The following is an 18661-nucleotide window of genomic DNA, read 5'->3' as shown; positions in this document are numbered from 1 at the left end:
TCCAAAATTTAAAGTAGCTTGTCATTCTCTATTCACCTTTCCCTGCCCTATTCTAATTCTCTGCTCAACATTGCTCACACCTGGTATTTCCTTATTTTTGTTGGTTTATTTATTGCTACCCTGAAAAGAATAAAAGTTCTACAAGATATAGTCTAATTCATGCTGGATTCCCAGTGCCCCAGACTAGATGCTCAGTGAATACCTATTGAATGAATCATGAATGAAGAGAGCTACTGCAGTCATTTACATCTCAACGTGAATAAGTTTAAGATAGGAATGAAAAAAAGAAAAAAAATGAAGCTATTAAATGATTGAAAGTGAGGAAAAGGGGAACTAGGGCATCAAGATACATCTGATAAATTCAAAGATTGTCCCCTTACTAGAAGCTTTGCCTAACAAGTGAGGTCTGGTGCAGACTTAATGTTTCTTAGAAACAGAATTCAAGTACTGACAAAAGATGGCCATTTGTTCTTCTGATGCTAAAGACAGACAAAGGGAAAAAGAATGAAATGTGCAGTACAGACACTTTGGATTATTATTGTCATCATCACTTTTATCATTGCTATTTTCATGATCATTATATAAATAACAAAATCCACAAATATTTATTGGTAACTTCTATTTAAAGATATTGTGCTAGAAAAGATGACAAAACTCAAGCTCTGCTCCAAATAATAAAATAATTTCTCAAACTAATAAAATAATTTCTGTATGCAGCCAGGTAAATATAATAAACAATAGAGAAAGTATAAATCACTGTAGGAAAAATGAAATATGGGAAGAGTTCAGAGAAGGTGACATTATTTGTGAGCTACGTAAATGAGAGAAAATCAGAGGTGCTCATGCAGAGGGAGCATTTGTGCTGAGCCTTGAATGATTGAAATATGGAGACAATGAGAAGGGGTTTCTGGGCAGATTAGAATAGCAATACAAATGCAGGAAGGTAGAAAGTATTTGGGCATGTTCTATAACAGTGAAGTATTCTGTTTGCTAAAGCATCAAGTACCCAGGAAAAGACAATCTGGAGATGAACAGAAAAGGTAAATTGGGGGTTGCATGGAAGATATCCCCAAAACCTTGCTAAGTTTGAGCTTGATTCCAAAGTCCATGAGAAGCCAATAAAGGGCTTTGAAAATGGAAGTACTGGGGCAAGACTGACTTTAAGGTGATTATTAAGAGTTCTCAAAATGTGGTCTCTGTACCCATAACATCAGCATCATCTCGGTATCTTTAAAAGCACAAATTCTGGGACCTATTCCCAGACCAACTGAATTGGAACTTCTGGTGAGCAGCCCAACATTGTGTGTTTTAACAAGTCTTCCTGGTGATTCAGATGCAAATTCAAATCTGAGAACCACTGCTGGTAAGGTATAGAGTAGATTAGAAGGGAAGAGATCAGGAGGTCTGGGGTCCACCATGAACCAATTGAACCAGCTAGCAGATCATTGAGGAGGCTATTGAAATCTCATGTGAGAGGAAGTGAGGGCCTGAACTAAAGCAGCAGAAATTGAGAAAAGGGGGTTGATATTATAAAAATAAAGTCAACATCCTTGACATTTGTTAGTCTTTGCCATTATTAATTTTTTTAAAATATATTTTATTGACTTTTTACAGAGAGGAAGGGAAAGGGATAGAGAGTTAGAAACATCCATGAGAGAGAAACATCGATCAGCTGCCTCCGCACACTCCCCACTAGGGATGTGCCTGCAATCAAGGTACATGCCCTTGACTGGAATCGAACCCAGGACCCCTGAGTCCGCAGGCTGACGCTCTATCCACTGAGCCAAACTGGTTGGGGGCCATTATTAATTTTTAAAATGATTTATCAAAAAGATAACCCTTAGTTCAATCTATACATATTATAAGTCTGAAAGTGGACTAATGGAATTTCCCCCTCTACTTAAAAAAATTCCATTAAAGGAGAAGAGAGAGATGATTCTGCTGCAAGACCATTAAGATTAACACAGTAAGTTTTGTATGAATCTGAAAATCTCTGTTATCAATAACTCCAGAGCCAACAGACCTCTCTTGCTAAATTCCAACTCTATTTAGTTTCACACTGTGATTTTTTAATGGTCTTATTTGTGCATTATTTTAACTTTTCATTATATTTTGTGCCATTTAGTATTCTCCATGATTATGTTTTCACTGAACAGATGCACTACGGTTTCACTGCACCAAACTCTATGATCCATAATTAGATGTCAATATGTTTTCTTTATGAACTAAATGCATTTTTAGTTACTTGGACATTAATTAAAATCACATGCTAGATTGTTACATCCTTTCAACACATTTTTGAGGAAATATTTTTGGTTTACTTGAATGCTTAAAAACATTCAGTTTTATACTATATAATTCTTTTTTCCATAAGTACAGATACTGTAGCTAATATATAAATATTAATTGCAGAGTTACATCACAGAGCCATTAATGAGACATAATCATTCACATGCAAAAGCAATGACATTTGATGAATTAGGAGAAAAAAATTTTTTTCATTGTTGTTTTTTAAATATATCATGATCTGCATTTACTTTCATGGTAATTCTAGGAAAAATTAATGAAACAACATTGCAGAATAATGGCAAATAATGACCAATATTGCACTATTATGGAATAGAAGCAAATTTAAAATTCTACAAAAATTCACCTACAGATAAAAAGATCCAGGATATAAGGTGATATGGAAATCACACTCATTAGTAATGTTATATTGCACTATTGTGAACATTCTGAACTTTTTGTGCATTTGAATGACCCTCTCATCTCATGAATAAAACTAAAACAGGCTTTCCAAAGAACGAAGAGAACATTTCTAGCCTCTAACAAAAATGTTGGAAAATCAAACTCCAGAGAGTTACTCCCCTTATTCCAGGCATTCCCATGTGTTTTTGTAAGTTTGGTTTGGAATTGGCCAGAGGTAAGAGTAGAAAGGGAATATTTATAAAATTTAGCAAGTCTCTTCATTCTATCTCTGTTACACTACTATCTCCCCATTTACAGCTACATGCAGTTCATACAAAAACTCAGCAGGTATAAAAACTCCCCTCAATGCAATTGGTATAATAGAAACTACATTAGACAAGAATTATAAGGGGATTCTGCCTTAAACATAGGGGGACATACAGGAAAAAGCTGTGACTTATTTAGAATTTGCTATCCAAAATAGTTCCTCCCCTTGGGTTTCTATTGAATTTTTCCAAGGAATACCACATATGGCAAACTGATGTTTACTTGGCCTGTGAAGCATCCTGAACTACATATATCCATACAAAGTGGGCAAGGGAACAGCATTGGGGTCCAATACCTCAGCATTTTAACACTCAGGTGACATTTTGAGAGTATGTTTCAGGAAGGGCTAGCTACAAGAATTGGACCTACTAAACACATAGCCAAAATTTATCAATCATATTTACAAGCATGCTTACAAAATATTTCTGCCTTGAAAGTTCCAGGAGGGAGCAGCAGGAAGTTCTTGTCTGCTGAGAACAGATTGTTGTTTAAAATTTATCTTATTTGAAGGGGAGGTTCCATGTTTATACTTAAAGCAGAGCCTATACACATTAGAAATGCAGAACCTCCTGCCACACCTCGGACCTACAAAATCAGAATCTACAGTGTGACAAGGTCCTCCTCATGGTGATGTGAATAACACAATAACATTTACAAAGTACTATTCTGAAGCTATCAGTTACAATAGATGCTCATAAATCATAATCTCCACTCTATCCAAACACCTTGAATATTTGGGATGTGGGGTAATTGAATGCAAAAGAATATTTGGTACATGTGCTTAGAAATAGTCATTGTATATCTGAAATCAAATTTAACCAGAGGTCCTGTATGTAATCTGGCAACCCTATCTGATATCTTGTATTTAACCTGGTGACCCTATATGCGATACACATACTGACTCTCCCTCCCATTTTGCACAGTGAGACTCCTGCCAGCCTCCCCAAGAACAACCTTCTCCACAGCAGCAGCTCTCTCTGGCCTCTGCTACAGTCAGGAATCACTCTCCTACCTGGCTTGCCTGTGCTGAGACCCTGGGATAAGGAAATTAATAAAACCAATGATAATTTTTCTTTCTCCTCCAAATTTTACATTCATATTTGCTGGTCAAAAAGTAGAGTCAGATTCCCATTTCTGGCAATATGGCACCCTCCACCCCCTTGAAGAATTTGTAAAAATGTTAATATCTTCTTAAACGCTTTGCTTAATTCACAAGAAAATAACAAATATTCAGACTAAAATCTAAGTGAAGGTGCAAAATAGTGTTAAAAGAATTTCTGAAACTAGGTTTCTCCTGAAGGATTTACAAACAAAGTAAACTTAAAGTTTCTTTTTCCTGATTTTAGGAACTCAACTGACAAAAGACAAAAATCAGGGCTTACTCTGGGTAGGAAGTAGAGTCTATGTGAAAATTCCTAAATAGCAGTAACCCCAAAGGTCCAACCTTTATAGCAGAAGTGAAATTAAAGGTATTCCCCTGAGATTTCATTAGCAAAAGACAGTTTATACATGGGTTTTTAGCTAAAATTCACATTCATAGATATTCTATTAATCTCATCAAAATTAAATTTATAGCAGTCCCAAACTATGTAATACAAACAGATGCCACACAGTGGCAAATAGAAATTCTCTCTTGCGAATTGAATGGAAGGCAGTTTAACAAGTACGCAAGATACAAAATAGCATGCAAAATTAAATTTTACTTTTTATACCTCAACCACAAATTTAGAATGTACAATGTTTTTAAGTGTTATTTAATGTTTTATAAACATATATAAAGTCTGAGGAATATAACAAAAAAATCTATAAAATTATATAGAGAACATTATAAAATTTATTAAAATTTAAAGAAAAACAAATAAATGGAGATGTTCTTAGATTGAAAGATTTGATATCATAAATCTCCCCAGATTTATCAATAAAATTTTAAACAATCTCTAACTAAATTTTTTAAGCAAAACTCAATAAGCTGATTAGAAATGGATGAGCAAAGGACTAAGAATTGCTAAGATTCTCCTGAGTAATAAGTTGCAATGTATCTCTTATTAGATACCAATAGTTACTTTTAAATGATTGAAATGAAGACATTGTGGTACTGCCACAAAGACTGAAAAATAGTCTAGTCAGACAAAATACACCAGAAAAAGACCCACACATTCATGGAAACTTGATTTGTGACAAAGTTGACATTTCAGATCAATGGAAAAAATATGGACTTCACAATAAGTGGTGCTGGGGCAGTTTTCCATATGGAAAAAATAGGTAGAACTGAATTTTTACCCCATACCTCACAAAAGTCAATCCAGTGGTCATAGAGTCCTGAATATAAAAAACAAAACTATAAAACTTTTATAAGATACTATAGTAGACTGTTTTATAAACTCACTAATAAAAAAACTTTTTCAAACCTATACAAAAAGTGCATCCCATGCAAGGTAGAACTGAAAATTGGGAACCACATTCATATTAAGCAGTTCTACTAAATAAAAGACACCATCCAGAGAAAAAGAGAAAATGTTTTTAACATATGTAACAAAGGAATAGAATCTAGAATTTCCAAAGAAGTTCTGCTAATAAATAAGAAAAACAGAAGATAAAATGTGCAAATAATTGAACAGACACTTCACAAAAGAGGAATTCCATACAGGTAATAAAAAAATAAAAAGTGATCAATTTCATTATTTTTTCAAAGAAATGTAAATTAAAACTACAGTAAGATAGCATCCTATACCCACTAGATGTGCAAAAATTTAAGTCTGACAACACCAAGTGCTGACAAGCATTTGATGCAAACAATTATTTACACATTCATACATGTATATACTACCGGTCAATGTGTAAATCAGTAAACTACTTTGGGAAACAGTTTGAGATCATCTAGCAAATTTGAAGGGTCACATTGATTTTGACTAAGAAATTCCATTTCTAGTTTTAAACCCTAAAGAAACACATATATTCACATTAGGTGAACACTCATAATAGCACTATTCATATTAGCAAATGTCCACTGAAAATATAATAGATTAATAAATCAGGGTGTCATCATATAATGGAAAGTCAATTAATTACATTTACCTGCATCAATGTCTAAACCTCTGAAGCCTAATACTGAGTGAAAAAAGTAAGGCACTGAATATCTACAGTATTATTCCAGTTATGAAAAGTTAAAGACAACATGCAAAAGTAAGCACTATATGGTTTAGTATCAGAAACATAAGGTTAAAAATATAAAGAAAGGCAAGAAAATGATGAACACAAATTCAGAGTAGTGATTTTTCTCTGAGTTACATGAGATTGGAATGGATTCAGAAATTTTAATATTTTATTTTGTAATTTTGTGATCTGTACACAAGCATTACTTGAATAATTATTATTTGTGCATTACCAATACTTTATAAATATGGATTGGAATCTACTCAGTATTTTATAAAACAATTAAAAGTACTAATATAAAACAAATCGTTTCATTAACCCTCACATGCTCAATACAATTGACTTTGAAGGTAATCTTTCTCAAAATCAATGCAGAATGTGAAATTGGAGAAGATTCAATATTGCTTAATCTGTACCATGTCAAACATTGAAAACAATTTACACAAAATCTCTAGTGTCAGTCTCTACTTGGAACTGTCCCAAATTCTACTTCTTTACTTACTCTTAGTAAATGATAAACTAGGGCCCAAAGAATGCATGAAAAAGTCCACACAATGATTAAATGTTTATCAGCACATATGTTAACTCAACCAACATCTATTGAGTACCTATTATATGCAAGGCAATGTGTCTAGTGCTATGTAATTCACAAAAATACAGAAGATATGCAGATCTCCTCCTCTCACTTGGAATTCTAAATAATCTCCTTTTGTTTCTCTGTCTTTCTAGGGTCTTTCTGTCACTCTGTGTCTCTCTTTCTCTCAACACATCCACTCCAATCATCTTCTGTGCGGCTCCCAGACCTGTATTTCTACTGTGCAGAGTCTAACACAGTATCCAATTTATGATAAAATTTTCAAATAAATTTCTCTGATCATTCTTTTTCTTGTAAGTCTCTAATAGTCCCCACCACATTCAGAGCCCACGGATTTAAATGCCTGCCGAGTCCAGGCAGGTCATTTATGAGTGAAGCCAGACAAGGAGAAGAAAAGAAGATGGAGAGCAGAATGCCTGTGTGAAAAATGCAGCAGCAAATTTCTTCCAGCCAAGTATTGCCTCATAGGAACAGAGACTCAGTGTTGTATTTTCTTGAGAAAAGCATGAAATTGGATTTTTTAAAACTGAAATCACCTAACTTTTTTATTCACTTTTTTAAACCACAAAAGGACCCACTGACTTACAAATTAGAGCACAAACTCCTTGACATAGCATGCAGGATTCTTCAAACTCTGTTTCCAAACTAACATCCTCTTGTCTCTTCCCACACTCCATGTTTTGCCCTCATCCTTCCTGTGCACGCCACCTTCTTTGACAGTTCCGAGATGGGTTCACATTTAGATTGTGGGCCAATCCCTACTCCAAGTCTACTCACCCTGAAGGACTGCACTCAAAGTCACCTCCACTTGGGAGTCTTCCTTAACACCTCCAGGACAAACTCAGACATGGTTAACTATATCTGTCTCCTTTTCTTTGTTCATATACATACAGGCTGTCCCCGACTTTCATATTTTCAGCTTCAGAACAGCCAACACTTTCATGCATTATACATCGACATTCCAAAGTGCCTTTTGTATGCCAAATCCAGACTTTCATACATCAGCAGATCAACGAACATTTTGCACTAATGTGTGGTGGCACCGCCTGACAGCCAAGAGTTCTGTTTGGGCAGCCATGCCATCTTTGTCTGTAAGAGCAGGCTTCATGCAATTATTTGAATATTTTTTGCTCTTTGCCCTTATTATTTTGCCAAAATGAATAGAAAATGAACATTGAAAATGCTGATAATAGTGATAAAAATCATAGGTCTCAAAAGCTTAATGCAGTTGAAACAAAGATGAAATCATTAGGCATTCCCATTATGGCACATCTTAACCCCAATCAGACTTGCATTAGGTTTAAGCCCAATTATGAAGAACAAATATAAAATTAAGGACCTTGTACAAAATGCTGAAAATAAATTATTGAAGATTGTGTGTAAATGGCAAGATATAATTAGATATTATATCACATATTTTATATCCCAAGGAAAAAAGAAAACTCTGTATACCATGTGTCTATATTTTCTACTTTAACATTATGACTCTATTATGTGCTTAAGGAATGTATTATGTGTGAATCCATGCACTTCAATGGGCTCTTTCATTGGGAATCATAGAACTTTCTGTTATATCCTTAACCTTTGATCCACTTGCTCCCTCCTTTGCTCACTCAATCACAAACCATCCAGGCCTACTACAGAATCTATTCGTGTTCATCCACCACTTGATAGCTACTGATTCCTTCTGCCACTAACAAAGATGGAATTGAAAGTAAAGATGCCTATACCTTGTGGATCAAAGGCAGCAGAAGGCCTCAAGCATTGGGGAGTGGGAGAAAGGGATCTCTTTTACCTGTCAGCAATTTCTGACTATATGTCAGATACTATATATATATATATATATATATATATATATATATATATATATATCACTCTATCCTCATAAAAACTAGAGAGTTTAAGTAACTTACTCAAGGTCATAAAATACACAAGGAGCCAAACTACAATTTAAAACCAACTCTGTCTTAATCCAAAGTGTATCCTTTAGTGTGTTCACTATTACAAATACTGGTCAAGGCTATTATCAAATGACCAAATGATGTGTATTCTTATGGTCCATTCTTTAAATGTTTCCCTCTGTCTATGGCAATTTAATCTTCTTTTTCATAAAGTTTTAATGCAGCCATTTCTCATATGGCTGTTTTGAATAGCTGCTACAAAGAAACACCTTACTCCTCAGTGGTTCTCAACCTTCTGGCCCTTTAAATACAGTTCCTCATGTTGTGACCCAACCATAAAATTATTTTCGTTGCTACTTCATAACTGTAATGTTGCTACTGTTATGAATCGTAATGTAAATATCTGATATGCAGGATGGTCTTAGGCGACCCCTGTGAAAGGGTCGTTCGACCGCCAAAGGAGTCACGACCCACAGGTTGAGAGCCGCTGCTCCTCATCCAATGGGTGTTGACTTGTTTAATGTTAAATATTTTACACAGCTATGTACAGCCAAAGTTTTCTGAAATGAACTCCTTTTGTTCTTCTCCAGAGTGAACTTTCTCTGTGTGCATCTTCTCAAATCTTCCATTCAAAGATATTTTGCAATTTCACAACATACGTGAAAGTGATGAACAGTTGTATGCAGTAAGATGAAAATCAAACCTAAATTTCCTGCTCATAGTACTATGCCATGTGATGCCATGGGATCACCGCAATTTCAAATATGTTTTTACTTTATAAGTGTGTGCCCAAATATATTAATGAATAATTGAGGACTATTTCTGTGAATGTTTTGCTCCCTTGCCTCACTACCCTTTTCCTCCCTAAGGCACTGAAGTTAGTGCCTATGAATCTAATATATCTGTGGGTCTCCAAGGTTTCCAATTCTACCGAACCAAGCCCAATTAGTTTGTTTTCTTTGGCATCTCTATAAAATTTAATAATTGTGTGGTCCCTGCTCTATTTCTGTCTTATGTCCTGGTTCTTATGAAATGGACAATTACTAGAGGTTACAAAGACTCTGCTCTCTGGCTGCAATCACCTGCATTTTATCTACTTCTACCAGCTGGATGCCATGGCAAACATTATTGGTGGCCCCTTCAGATATATAGGGATCTCTTTTTCCTGCTCCTGCTAACAGCTTATATCTTCAACCTCCTTAGACAGTTCAGTGTGAATGAATCAAAATTATGCCTATTTTTCGTCAGATCGGCAAAAAATATTAGATATTTTTGATGTGCCACAGAATCTTAGTAATTAGTTTATGTGTGCCATCAGATGAAAAAGGTTGAAAATAGCTGATGTAGAAGAAACAGACAGAAGGTCAGTGAGGCTGCAAAGCTGTGTGAAGAAGACATATTCTACCAGATACAGCCAGAGAGGAAGATGCGGGGGGTGGGGGGGGCGGGGGGCTGGGGGGTGTCAGGAAGGATGATTAAGCATCTGAAGATTCCGCTACATATAGCTGCATGAGCTGCATAATTGGTGAGGCTCCTGCAGAATGAAGAAGTGGAGTCCTTCTTTAATCAAACTGCGGGGAAATGCAGTTTAAAGACTAAAATACAACCCATTTAGCTTTCCTCCTCAATCTCTCTTTCCATCTGCCATGCATGGCAAGTTTTATTTGCTATTTGATATTTCACTTGTCTGGCACAGGGATATTTACTGGACAAGTACACAGAGACACCCAGTGCCATGCCTATATCAAAGCATGACAGGGTGGAAGCAGCCACCCCTCACCTTCCCACACTTCTGACCCCCCCGACCCCTTCAGAGACAGAGCTAATGTAAATTCTCCAACTCAGAGAAACTGGTAACATTTCATTTTCAATGGAAAAACTAGGTTGTGGAGAAGGTAATGCCTTGATTAGTCTAATATATAATGGAAGTACTTGAAACATAATTATCAAGGAATAATAAACCTGAAATGATCAGGCAGTGTATCCTTCTGCTACAGGAAATACAGCATCAATCCTGAATCTAAAGATAGTCAAGAAAGAAATGATGAACCTATTCCCATTCTGTATTTTTTTTCTCTTTTACTAAATTCCTAGTCAACTTCCAAGATTTCTGCTTAAGCCAGCATTTTCTTATTCAACATTTACTGAGTGCCCACCATGTGCCAGGCACATACCTGAATACATTAACTCCAAAACTGAAATGCAAACCATGATACAATTAATGCAGTGATTTTACCAGAGTTCCACAGTCCTCATGAAACTGAACTTTTAAATTGTGTTGTTTTTATGTCCCAGGTATGGCTCCATCTTGTTTAACACCTCAAACTCTAAGACAGAGGTATTTTTATGTCACATTTATGGGCGAGTGAACTGAGGATCAAAGCTCTTAAGAAATTGAGAGAGTTGCACAATTGGAGACTCAGCTTTCAACTCAGGTTGTCTCAATCTAACATCCGAGTTTTCCCTGTAAATCATCCTTTTCCCTTTGTCCTCTCCTTCAGTGAATTACCATGACTCTTGTGTTCTCACATTCACAAGTACTCAACAATTTAACAATTCTGAAATACACGTCATTTTAAAAAGCCAATCTTGTTTGTCTGTAGTTAGTTTTAGAATAGATGTATAGTGTTAGCTATAAATTTTAAACATAAATGCCTCACTGAAAGATTCAAAATTAAGCATGGAATTAGGTTATTCAAAGAGACAAGTTGGTAACTTAATGTTATTTACTACCTTATTTGGAGGATCACATTTTCAAAAACTGTAACCGTTGTACAGTATGTATGTGTTTAAAGAGAGGTCTATAGATCAAGGCAGTGATTTTCTGAATACATCAAAAGTCTCATAGCATCCTGAAGGATGCTAATTAACCCAGTAGGATATTAATGATAAACACGTCTACCATTCTTACTTTTTGTTCTTTTCCTTGAATAGGAGTAGAGTAAGTCAGACTTGTGTGTATGCTTAGGTGTAGCTAGCAATGCATGATGAGCTAGATTTAGATACATTTATGAAGCATCAGATCAAATAAACTGCTTACTAGAAGACACAACTTATACTGGAGATTACATGTTTAAAGTAGGAAAAAGTTTTTTAAAAAAGAGCTTAACCTTAAATAAAACAGCAGATGAGGTGGGTGAATGTGAAAGAATAGATAGCATCATTGTTTCTCGAGAACAAGAGTATTTATAGTTCCCCTGCTTTGTGACTCATGACTGTGCTGTAAAATATTTGGGGTATTACTCATAAGTACAAAAAGACATAGCATATAAGAGTTTGATGCTAGGGCCAAGGACAAGGTGAGCAAGCTGGTGTTCTACTTGTGATATTCCCATTTATAAGAAATTGGACAGTTTCTCTAATTTTTGGCTCCTTTTCTTCTCTGCAAAAATAATATGTCATTTAAAACAAGTGATAATCCATGTGCCTCAAATCTAAAACTGTCAAAAAAGGCAAAATGGAAATAAGGCATAGGGAGTGCAAAAAGTGTAGCAGATTGTAAGACACTCCCCTTATATTTATTGAGCAATGGAAGAGTGTGATTATTATGAAGACATGTGCTTTGGGGAGCAGATATATTACCCAAGGGGCATTTCCTTCACGTATTCCTTCTCTTTACAGCTAAGATGAGCGCCAGAAGGAAACAGATATAGTGATAAAAATGGAAAAAGTATTGATAATGGATTAGAAGACCAAGATGATATAAATCCTCTAACTCAAAATACACTTTTTTTTGGAGATAACACTAGTAATTTTGAACAATAACTTATTCATAGAAAAAAGTTCATTTTATAGCCTTTTTCTGGACGTTTTCACTAAGTAGTACACTTTAAGATCAAGTTAACCTTCTATAACAATGTTAGCTCGTAAAACTAATGCTAATTAATTATCAGTTGCTCCAAATTATTTCAAGGAGAGGGAGAGAGAGAGAGAGAGAGAGAGAGAGAGAGAGAGAGAGAGAAGTTCCCAGGAATACAGTTTTAATATTATCTTACATGAAAACTTTAGAATTTCTTGTTTTGTAATTTACTTTTGCCCATAATCATGACTACATTTGGTCAACTATATTTCTATAATTTTAAGTTGAGGTTTTTATCCTCCAGAAAGGTAATATTTGACCAACTTTTTAGACTTCTAATTTTTTTCTAAAGGATAAGCTTAACATTTATATATTGCAGAAGCCACCTTGTATGGCAAGAAACATTGCAAATAACTTATTCTGAAATAGTTAGATAGCAGCTATCAGCTTAGAATTGTATTAAGGACACATATCATATAGCTATATCAAAACATGTAAAATAACTATAGCTAATTTCCTCCGAGGTGGTGAACTATCACTGGATTTAGCTTAATGTCCTAGAATATCAATCCTAGGTATTTCAAAGAAATCTGAAAGAGGTGAATAGCTCTCTCAATTTATCTAAAAACTGTTGAAAAATTCTGGTCTAGCTGAGGATGGGAGGTACTAGAATATGTCTGTGTGCATTGGAAGGTTGGGTTCTCAACTTTGACACTCTTGGCATTTTGGGCTAACTAATCCTTTGTTATGGGGGCTGCCCTGTGCATTGTGGAATGTTTATCAGCATCCATGGCCTCTACCCACTAGATACCAGTAGCAGTAGCACCATCCATGCTTCCATAAAAATAAAAAACGTATGAGACATTGACCATCTCCCCTGGAAGGCATTGAGAACCATGGATGTAAATGATGTTAACATATTGTCTCTTCCAAAACCTACATCAGGACACATGTCCAGCTTGTAATTTATGATACTGCAAACAGTCTGAGCTAATAGAGTGATTCATTGCAAAGATCAAATTAAGGATATGGCCTTTAAATTCAAGCTTAATAGTCTCAAGGTAGCCCTTATAAAATAAGAGAGAAAGCATATTAGGAGCAAAGGCATGTAGAAGATTAAAGGATTAAAAAAAGAACTATGGGTAGGTACCTGGAACATGAAATTTACTGGAAACAAATTAATTTAAAATCTATTAAGTTTGCAAAGTAACTGCATTGCCAAAGAAACCACATGACTTGTTTATAATCATGTGTCTGCTCAAGACTTAAAACAATTCTTTGGCCCCCAGCCTTCCAAGAGCAGGAAATCAGCTGAGAAGAAGGTGCTAAAGTTACAGAAGGCACATTCCTTAGCATCCTCCTCACCTGGGCCCACTGAGAACAATAGACAAAAGAATAGAGTAGAATCAGGACCTAATTAAGGAAATTCCCACCCATTCCCTGCCTCCTCCCCCCCGCCCCAACTTCAAGGTAAGGGCCTTCATCTTCTCTGTGCAGTGGGGTTTCAGATTTGCTATGAACCAAGGTCTATGGACTGTTTCCAATCCTTCCCTTTGTCTAATTAAAGTATTCCAGTAGATATAATTTATCTTTAAAGTTCATAGGATTCTGGAAAAAATAAAGACACAATTAGATCTAATTCAGAAGCTATCATGAGTACAGAGTTCCTGTATTTTGAGTAGGATTCAGTGATTCAGTGATTGAACGAGTTTAGACCATCTCCTTGAAGAAGGGTTGAGTTTGTTCTATGAGTGGGATGAAAGGAGCAAGGGGATCTTCTGTGTGACTAGGAAGTTGGATTGTAGCAGAAACACTTACTTATTAAATATGGTTCTGGACATTTCCCAGCCTTTCTTACAGTTAGGTTAACATTATAATCTAATGTTAATTAGGGCTAGTTCTGGCCCCCATAAGACTCTAAGCAGAAGTGACACAAATCACCTGAAGGTGGTGGCAGTTTAGAACCCAGTGCCTCCTCTGAATCTCTTTTACCCTTTGGTGGCTCCCTTGGAAGCCATGTGTTGTGATGGTGGAGGCACAAAAGGGAGTGAACCTGGATCTCTGATCACAGCTTGGGGAAGAATCTCTGCTGCCTTTCATCACGCTTTGCTGTGTTAAAGCACTGAAATGATACGGTGTATTTGTTACTGCAGCATGGACTAGCCTATCTTTCCTAGTATAGTTCTCTAGCCAAGAGTTCTACCATCATCACAACCACTGACAGAGCTAGGAAATACGCCACGGCTTAGCTACAAACAGCTGACTACTGGTGAGAAGGCAGTTAGGAGTTTGTTTAGAAATCATTAGACAGTATGTTACAAAGACATGAAAGAGGAACAGACCCTGGAGTAAAGATTTCAGGAGAACCCCACATCTGTTCCCCTCTCTGGAAAGTGGGACAGCATGCATGCTCCCTTTTGATAACATATTCATTAGCAGCTGAAAAGTGCACTCTGTCTTTTACATAGTATTTTAAACCCACAAGCTCCTTTCATGCTGTCACATTTTCTGCAATCACAAAGAGCCTCCTTTTCTCAGCCAGCAGTCTTAATGGCACCACTCCTCTGTACTTTAACCAGCACCTTGGTTTCTTCGAATAGGGCAGATATTTTCAGTCTTAGGTTGAGGCTGAACTTTCATGCCAAATTAACTTTACACTCCCAAACTTTCCAAATCCCTTGTCTGTACACTATCAGTTCTCAACATCCACAAAAAAATCTCTGGTCTGCCCTGCTGGTGTGGCTCAGTTGGTTGAGCACTGTCCCATGCAACAAGAGGTCCCTGGTTCAATTTCAGGTCAGGCTACATGCCCAGGTTGTAGGCTCAATCCCCAGAAGGCGGTATGCAGGAGGCAGGCATTAATGTTTCTTGCTCACATCAATAATTCTCTCTCTCCCTCTCCCTCCCTCTCTAAAATTAATAATACTAATAAATAAAAAACATGTTTAAAAATTATGTGGTCTAGTTTAGGTAATAAAAAAAAAACTGTGAAATAAACAAACAAATAAAACCCCTGTAGCAATAATAAGCAGCAAAAAATGTTTAAGAATTAAAAAAAGTTTAGGTATAATTTAGTTGCAAATATGTTTTCATATATGTACATGTTTCTATATATTCCCTCAAAAATTATTTTTATTATTTTCCTGAGTTGGTTTTCATTCAGAAAAAAAAAATTGCACAGCTTTTTCAGGGGAGCTATCCATGGCTACCCCACTGTCCTTTAAAATTCAACTTGTTCACCACCTGTCTCCTTCTAAAAATCTATTCTTTCTCCTATTATTTCTACTCTCTGAACCAGCAATCCACCTTCCATTCATCCATGTGCAAAATTCAGAATTATCTTTCTACTCTTCTCCCTCCATCTGACAAGCCACAAGGTGCCAAGTGCTATCGAGTCCAACTGCCATCAGTGACCCTCTAATCTGATCCTTTTTCTCCAGTCTCAGTCGGCCCTTCAGAGCTGGTTCTTTTTTGTTGTTGTTTTACCTTCATAAGAGCTGCTGAACGTATCTCCCTGCATACAGTCTTTCCTTACTCGATTCAGTCTTTATACCTCCACCAAATTAGTGGGTTTTTTAATCAAGATGCTAATTATGCTATTTTCTTTCCTAAAATCTCTCAGATTTCCCCCATTTCATACTATACCACACCTTCATTCTGTCACCTAAAATCTTCCTCACTATAATCCTATCCTGTCTTTCTAATTTTGAATCATTTCTCTTCTACTTCTACCCTACATTTCAGAAAAATGGGTTGGTCACTCTTCCTTGTGCTCTTGCAAACCAGAGGCTTTGCTAATACCATTCCCTTTGACCAAAATATTCTCCCCCTTTTTTCACTGACAGGCTCCCAACCTTCAAGATCCACCTCATTAATTCCATCTTCAGTAACATCTTTCTTAATCCCACCAACTGGTATGAGATCCTCTTTTACAGCACTTATCAAATCTTGATTTTTGTTTTCGCACTAGTTAAAATATTTCTTTTGTCATATGGAGAGAGATAGAGAGTTAGAAACATCGATGAGAGAGAAACATCGATCAGCTGCCTCCTGCACACCTCCTACTGGGGATGTGCCCGCAACCCAGGTACATGCCCTTGACCGGAATCGAACCTGGGACCTTGCAGTCCGCAGGCCAACGCTCTATCCACTGAGCCAAACCGGTTTCGGCTAGATCCTCTTTTACAGCACTTATCAAATCTTGATTTTTGTTTTCGCACTAGTTAAAATATTTCTTTTGTCATATCTTTGCATTATTTGAGTTACTAATTTATGTTATTTGATGGCAAAGATAACATAAAATAAAAATTAAAAAGAAGACATGAGCTGGTAGGAGGAAATAGCATATATTGTACTGAAGGATCTTTATGCTTCAACTCTCTACATTTCTTTCCTCTCTACCTTCAACATAGGTATTTGAAAATTCTCCTCCATGTGAATTTGGAGGCCTACCACCCGCATAATTCTTATGCTGACAGCATCACATAAAACACCATCTTAAGCAAGTTTTACTTCTCAGTCCTAGCCATTTGGACCCTGACTATCAGTGTTCCTGTACTTCCCCACGATTGATTGCTCAGTTCCTCTGGCACTATAACAGTACATAGCATCAATGCAATTCAGCCCAATCAGGAGCTCCACAGAAAAACTATCTTCATAAATATCTTATTAAATTGATCTGAGAAAAATTCCAGAGAGATTCAAATTCCCATCTTGGTTTCTGTATATATGCCAACTTTCATAAACATAGCTATATATCATCCATGCCGATAGAGATATCAAATGAACTCTCAAGGTGGATCGTTCACTCTGTGGATTTCTCAAGACAAAGTCACGCCTGCCTTTGCCCATGATCAGGTTAAATGATGAAACACTGATTTTGAGGAAATAACTATGTGTCTAAGCATGAGTGTGGTAATATCAGTGACCCTCTATTTAAATATGCTTTGAAACCTCCTATGCATAGGAACTGTTCCATTTCATCCATGAAAGTGATGGAGTCCATGGCTTTGAATATTCTTACCTCCTCTCCCTTCCAGTGATATATCTATCAAATCATTTCTAAAATTCATTGAATAAAAAAAATAAAACATGCATAGCTCTACTTATAAACATATAATAACAAATGCTTATGGTGCATATCTGAACATATAATTCAAAGGAAGCCCAATAAAAGAGAGAATGAAAACTGTCTCTACTATTCTCATACTAGTATCTCTTTCTTGAGTGAACAACTAACTGTTCTGGTTTGCCCTGGACTTAGGTTCCCAACACAGGGGACTTTCAGTGATTCACCGGGAAAGACCCTCCAAACTAGGACTGGTTCTTTATCTTACTCTTCATGGATATTGATAAAACCCCCATTCTTTGCAAAATTCAAAATATAAGTACTTATTCTAGAATTCATCTTGCTTTTAATTTCCATAAATTATGGAGTCCAAATATGATCTGTTCTTAAGAATTCAGACATTTACTTTCAATCTCAGCAGGTCTAAATCCCCTTTCCAAAAGTGTTTGAGTTTCTGGGTCTCAAGCCATAAGACAGTCAGGGAAGCTGTCCTAAGGAACCAACTGCTCTCTGGTGGGTCACCTGTATTAGATGAAAAGATCCTCTACTTCCTTCTCTTATAGTTTCTGTCCCAACTCAATCACAAAATGAAAGTAAAATTTTCATGAGGAAAGGAACTTTTCAAACCTCATATTCTTCTCTTAGCTGAACCATTCCATTTATATATCTTGGCAGCAGTCATTAGCAGTGAGAAACCTAAAAAGACAACAAAAGAGAAATGTATAAGTCTTTTTCAAGAGCTTCTGAAGTGTTGAAAAGTGTTTCTATTTAAAAGCTCCTGACAATGATTGGCAGGATCTGAGAAAACCTCACAAGATGAGCCCCACCCTCTGAGAATTATTATCAGGAGAACAGTAATTGGTGAACATCTAATCCATTCTAACCACAATTGAGGGATTGCAATATAATTGCTAGTTGGTGGTCCCTCTCAAATGCCACAAGAAGGTGAGTGAAGCATTGATCAATACTGAACACCCCACAAGGACTGTCAGACCTCAAAGATGGGGTGAAGTTCTAATATTCTGAACTAACTTGACAATAAAAACAAGGGGGAGCTTGCATTGATTGATTGAGTGATTACTAACTGGCCCATTAGGCCAGCCTCTTCCCAAGAATCTGACATTTAAAAT

At 36.3% G+C, this 18661-nt stretch overlaps 1 long non-coding RNA gene across 1 annotated transcript in view; it reads right to left on the bottom strand.

The window, feature by feature from the left end:
* Positions 1-18220, bottom strand: part of LOC102435673 — a 175544-nt gene extending 157324 nt beyond the window's left edge. The window contains exon 1 of the long non-coding RNA XR_002828349.1: positions 18159-18220. This is a non-coding gene — a long non-coding RNA (uncharacterized LOC102435673). The remainder of the gene's footprint in view (positions 1-18158) is intronic.
* Positions 18221-18661: the final 441 nt, after the last annotated feature.

Source organism: Myotis lucifugus, unplaced genomic scaffold (genome assembly GCF_000147115.1).
Source record: "Myotis lucifugus unplaced genomic scaffold, Myoluc2.0 scaffold_0, whole genome shotgun sequence".
Taxonomy (NCBI): Eukaryota; Metazoa; Chordata; class Mammalia; order Chiroptera; family Vespertilionidae; genus Myotis; species Myotis lucifugus.
This window is presented reverse-complemented; position numbering and strand designations above follow the sequence as displayed.